Below are 6,612 nucleotides of genomic sequence, written 5' to 3'. Positions count from 1 at the left end.
TATTTTATACGTTTTGGTTATGGGTGTTATTTTTAATCATCATTAAGTAGATTTAATGTTTGTTCATATGTTTCATAACGCTGGCCTTGTTAACATTCCCTCCCGATCAAGGAAGGTCACAAAACATTTAGTTTCATAATGCTACCGATATTTAAATTTTTGTAATTTTTTTTTACAAATCAGTTGATATAAGTCCGAATCTCGGACATTGAAAGCTTATATTATAATAGCCAGGATGGACGGTATGTTTGACAAAGTTATGTATAAAATACATAATGTGCTCAAACCGACATGTTCGGTTTGATTGTAGAGAACCTAATGACATCGGTCTACGGCATCTCATACGCAACTTCTTTCCTTTTATTGGCCTCCTGCTTTAACGGGCTCCCGAATCTTATCTGTCCTAGGAGGTATTTGGAACCTATTGCGCGATTCAGATATGCAAAAACAATCAGTTGCATGATGATCTCAATACCTGAAATTCCCTTATTGATTCTTTATTGACAAGCTTAAGGCAAGCCTGACGTTCAGACACGAACACTGATCTATTCTTAGTCAGGATGGGTAGGATTTACCTACCAGGGAACTCGTATTGACACCCTCATAAATTAATGATTAATAATATACATGTGCGCCCACAAAAAAGATAGACGTAGCTCGCTCAAAACAACGTCGCAAGTTATCAATGTCCTCTGTTAAAATGTAAAAAAAAAAAACCAGAATAAGATTATTTTGCAATGAAGTAATGATAAATCTAATTAATAATAAAGTTGTTGGACCATAATAATTTCTACAGATATAGATAAGGATTCTCGTGCACTCTCTAATCCAGATACTACACAACTTTACTAAGTATTACAGAAGTTTTGCAAGATTTATTTAATTGTGAAGCACAAGCACGTGAGTACACGTAGTTATCTAATAAAATATGCATTGACTTTAGGTGTCTGGGTGGATGATAATATACCTACATGTTAAAAATATCGTTAATGTATAGCTTGCAAACTTGTGTGTCTATGTCATCCAAACTAAAATTGAAATAGAAGGCAAACGTTCATTTTATTACTCTGCATTTAAGAAATGCACGCGTCTCAAAAATGTTCCGCTGATATCCAACACAAATTAGGATGTCTTTGATCAATATACTAGTAGTATATATTCTATAAAAATCTTCAGATTTAACCAAAAATGCAATGAAGAGAAGTTTTAAACAGAATAAATTTAACATTTTAATAATACTTCGATTATAACATAAAGAGTATGCACGCCTAATCTCAAATTGCAAAACTCCAAATGATTATTACAGTAGCAGTCAACAGATTTACCTTTCTGCCTTAAAGTTATACTTCGTTATATATAAAAGTTGCTGTTGAATAATTCGAACTTCATTAAAACAATAAAAATAAAATGCTTTCTTTGGTGATTCATTCGGGATATGAAGGTAGCGACATTGCAGGAAAACTTCATAACCTGCGTTAGCGGGTAACCCGCATGAATCATCAAAGAGAACACTTTATTGTTTATATTAACATCTTTCTTTAACTAATTAATAAATTGATTATGAAAAGAAAAAATTCACTAAATTACCGTTAATGTACATAAGTACGTTAGCTAAAAGAAACAGCCAAATCGTCTCTTGTGAGACTTTGAGTTTGGCATCGTCATGATTATTTCGTGCAGTCGGGGATTTTACTAAGATCGCTGTAGGTTCAGACCAATCGATAAACAGGGCGTGTCAATTTCAGTCCTGTCACTTTCAGTCGCTGTAGATTTCGACCAATCGAATAAATGAGGCGTGTAAATTTTAGTTTGGCTGTTTCTATAGAGCTATGAATTAACTATATTTTCCGTAAGAAAAAGAGGAAATTAAACATGTACACGGTAGATGTAAATATATACCAGTGCACCGCAAAGAGACGACAAGTGTGCTAGAGATACAGTATTGCTTGATTTTCTCCTTCATTAGCGTTTTCAATTCATTTGTTTGGGGAAAAGATGGAATGTATGGTCAATACCGACTGTGGCGAAAATGCCATTTGCGATACTGACAATACTGAATGTGAATGTGAAAGTGGGTTTTACGATTTTCCTCCATTCACTACTGCTGAAAACCAGGGATGTCTGGGTAAGTAACAGAAACAGAGAGAGAGAGAGACTGGCGGCTAATGACAATTCTGAATAAGTTAATTGATGAATAAAAATTTTGTTACTATTTCACGTCGTAGTGTTACTGATTTAGGTGAGTGTAATGATGTGGGAGATCAGTGCAGAGGAAATGCACAGTGTGAGTTGACTACGCAAGGATACGGAAAATGCATATGTCCTGCAGAAACCTTCGGGCTACCTGAATGTCTCGGTAACATATTTCCTCTTTCTTTTTTTTTCAAAGTGCAATGAATCCTGTTGAATACAATTGTAGTCATCAATTTTATTATTTAGATGATTGTGAATCGAATGTACAATGCAGTTATTGCGGTGACTGTAAGGATGGCGAATGTGTTTGTTTCCCGGGGTATGAAGGAAAATACTGTGAACTTCAAGGTAATTTTAGAACAAGACTAAGGCGCGCATCTACAATTTTATAGCATATTGGTTCGATGATTGGTTAAAATTTGTAATGAGAAGTTCATATATATTTAGTTATTTTATGACGTTGGTGGAAGTGGGTTCTATTCATTCAAATTAGTATTATTGTGCACTATTCTACGATGTTTGGTGGGGATTGAACATCAATATTATACTTAACGTTTAAAAAAAACATATTATATTTAACGTTACAGCAAACCTCAAGCAAACTGATATATATATATATATATATATAATGTGTCATGTAATACTTCCGTATTCCTTTTAACAGTTATCGAAACTACAACAGAGAGACCAGGGATAAATTTGGCTCTGTTGTTGGGAGCATCGGTACTTCCTTTACTGCTTCTTGTACCAGCCGGTCTCGTGAGCGCCATAACATCAGGCTGATTCAGTGCATTGTTGTGTGAAGCCCATTGTTAATGGCATGTCCTTGAAATAAAAAAAAGAAATTTGAATCGTTAGAGTTCATTTGATAAAATTGCGTCAAACGTTCAATAAAGTAAGCTAATGAGATATAGAAAATTCTACTTTTGAAATGCACCTAATCGGTTTAAATAACTATATAATTGTCGACATATACACCCCTGCAAATGTGTTCGGAATGTTTTCTTTATCGTTGCTAAGTATGAAATAAATCCAGAGGTGCTCGAAAAAAAGTTCACGAGACTTCCCCGAGATATGTTCAGTTACTGTGAAATTTTGAGCGGAAGTATAAGTGTTCGGATAATATTCTTAAAATATGTAATTACTGGTCCTTTTTCATATCATATCCTACTCTGATTTATGTTAAACATGAAAATATATTAAGATATATGTCTTATTTCATCACCTAGCAGTTATTTCAACTAATCAATGATATTCAGAACCGAGTTATCCTTAGTGTTCAACCACGTGAAGAGTGGTTGAAAATATAAACATTGGGTTGCTTAATAAAATCATAGCCATGTTTGATGCTTATGTGTGCATTACAATAAATGAATGTCTGTTTTGAATTAAAACTTAGTATATCGAGCCAATTTCAAGGAGCATTCTGCATAGATGCTATGACTAGGTCAGGTGCGGATCGAAAATTAATCCTTGGAAAGGGGGGCGCTTCTTAGCATGTTGATTGTTACAAGATCATAAAAACCTATTTCTATTGTCCCATTTCTTTCTAGAACTCATTGTACAGCGTATCCACCAATAAATGGATATAAAGTTTAAAATAAAAAAACGTCTAGATTTTATATTTGACTGCAAGTACATGTATCTTGATTCTAGGAAATAGAAACTGAAAGGGTCAAGTAAAACCACGTGGTCTAAATTTAAATGACAAAAACATTCGCAGGGGTGAAATATTTCAACCGAAAAAACTGTTGTACTGGTCTAAATATTCTGGGTATGCCTTTACTATAAGTTTACCATTATCATTTACAATCCACCATTTTGGTCAAATACACCTTTAAAAAGCCTACAAGGGAGAATAAGTGAGGAATTGCGGTTTTATTTACTAGACAATTGTTGTCCTTTATTGCTGCATTCACATTTTTTCACAGCACAACACTTTCTTAGTATTGATGTTTCAAATACATTTATATACATGTATATCAGTTAAACATAAAATACTACTTAAAAACCTGACCATTTTAAATAACATATTTCTAGTAAACCCATGAAAACCTGGTTGTCAATGTCAATAGCAAATATATTTAAATCATATTTAAAAAAAATTAAGAATTAAATAAGACTTGGCCATGTTTAGTAACATAGTTATCCATAAACACGTGATAAAACAACCTTAAGTTACAAACAATCAGCTTTACATATTCTTACTTACTGTATGCAAACAAGAATCCAGAGAGTATTTCAATTGTTTTTTTTAAATTAGGGTACATTCGTTTCTTATGCATGTATCTATAAATATTTACATTTCAAATATTTTTTGCATGTTAAGTGTGTGAAAAGATACTGCAGTTATAAGACCGTACCACACTTAGGGTACTCAAAGGTTAGAATGACTAGTTTTATTATGACGTCACAAACGTTGAACGCTGTGAATTGCAACGTCACAAGCGGGAATCAAAGTTCACGCTTGTGGCTGTTACAGTGGCTCTTCCATTAATTTGAACTTACCCATGGGATAAAGCAGAAATTTTGACGTATAAATCACATTTTCAGACAAGGCAAGAAGTTAAAAAATGTAAATATAAGCATTAAATCCTTATTTTTTGAAAGATATAGTCTCATAACTGCAGCGGTGTGTGCATACAAATTTTCATAACGCGCTAGCGCGCGTTACTCAATTTGTATGCACACACCGCTGCAGTATGAGACTATATCTTTCAAAAAATAAGGATTCAATGCTTAAATATTTACATTCCACGTATATTTTGCATGTAAAGCTACTGCAGATATAGCACCATAACACAGACATGGTACTAAAAGGTTTAAAGACGAGTTTTAATTGTGACGTCACAAACGTTGAACGCTGATAAATACAACGTCACAAGCGAAAATCAAAGATCACGCTTGTGGCTGTTACAGTGGCTCTTCCATTAATTTAAACTTACCCATAGGATAGTACAGTAATTTTGAGGTATAATTCGCATTTGCATACAAGGCAAGAAGGTAAAAAATGTAAATATAAGCATTAAATCCTTATTTTTTGAAAGATATAGTCTCATAACTGCAACGGTGTAAGCAAACAAATTTTCATAACGCGCTAACGCGCGTTATTCAATTTGTATGCACACACCGTTGCAGTTATGAGACTATATCTTTCAAAAAATAAGGATTCAATACTTAAATATTTACATTCCACATATATTTTGCATGTAAAGCTACCGCAGATATAGCACCATAACACAGACAGGGTACTAATAGGTTAAATCACGAGTTTTAATTGTGACGTCACAAACGTTTAACGCTCCTAAATACAACGTCACAAGCGAAAATCAAAGATCACGCTTGTGGCTGTTACTGTGGCTCTTCCATTAATTTGAACTTACCCATAGGATAATACAGTAATTTTGAGGTATAATTTGCATTTGCGTACAAGGCAATAATGTAAAAAAAATGTAAATATAAGCATTAAATCCTTATTTTTTGAAAGATATAGTCTCATAACTGCAACGGTGTGTGCAAACAAATTTTCATAACGCGCTAATGCGCGTTATTCAATTTGTATGCACACACCGTTGCAGTTATGAGACTATATCTTTCAAAAAATAAGGATTCAATACTTAATTATATGATGCACTGCAAAATCAACATATAATTTTTTATTCGTGCGATAACATCCTTTTGCCCAGTGAACCCCCAAAAAAGATGTAAAAATAACCAGTCAACAGAAGAACCGATCTCTCAGCAATTCATTTTTACAAATAGCTTATAAGCAACTGATTTTTATACTTCTTGTTCTGCAACTATTGTAAGACGTATAAGTACGGCCAAATATTTCACCACATTGTTTAAGATTGGCAAGCGTCAGATGATGAAACAGGAGATTATTGAATAACACGGTCCAAGCAATCACACATTAGAATGATTCAAATTATTAATACTTAATTGCAGCTAATTAAGATTAAATAAAGGTATTCCAGCATTACTTTGATAATTACACGCAAAGTTTTTTGCTAGTTGATGTTAAAAGCACGATGTTAAAGTACATTCACTTGGTATAATATGGACAAATGCTTTTAACTGTACTTTTAATGTTGATCTTTAAAAGAAATCGTGATCCCAAAACAAAATTATCTTCGCTCCAATTCCATATTCTGATTTTGCAGTTTTTAAAGCTGCTGCAGGTATATAATTGCGGTTCAGGATACCATTTGTACCATGTTGACTATGTCCAGAAAATGAACATAGCTTTTGAAATGGCATAGGAAATATAACGAACACTGGCATCAGAAAAAAATTATGTTTCATCATTTTTGGTGAAGATTTTATTTTCAACCATTAAGTAAATAAATATGTTCGTTTGACCGGCATAAGTATACGTACGGCAACCGCGTTTTCATTCTCTTTATTGGCTGTCTGCAT

At 33.4% G+C, this 6,612-nt stretch overlaps 1 long non-coding RNA gene across 1 annotated transcript; it reads left to right on the top strand.

Annotated features, from left to right (window-relative positions):
- Window positions 1–1,457: 1,457 nt before the first annotated feature.
- On the top strand, window positions 1,458–3,044 carry LOC136271624 (uncharacterized). The gene is made up of 4 exons (XR_010709563.1): window positions 1,458–2,125; window positions 2,240–2,356; window positions 2,440–2,541; window positions 2,858–3,044. It is a non-coding gene; the product is annotated as an uncharacterized lncRNA (long non-coding RNA).
- Window positions 3,045–6,612: the final 3,568 nt, after the last annotated feature.

This window comes from Magallana gigas, chromosome 9 (genome assembly GCF_963853765.1).
Source record: "Magallana gigas chromosome 9, xbMagGiga1.1, whole genome shotgun sequence".
Lineage (NCBI taxonomy): Eukaryota > Metazoa > Mollusca > Bivalvia > Ostreida > Ostreidae > Magallana > Magallana gigas.
The sequence above is the reverse complement of the archived record's forward strand: the minus strand, read 5'-3'. Positions and strand labels throughout refer to the sequence as shown.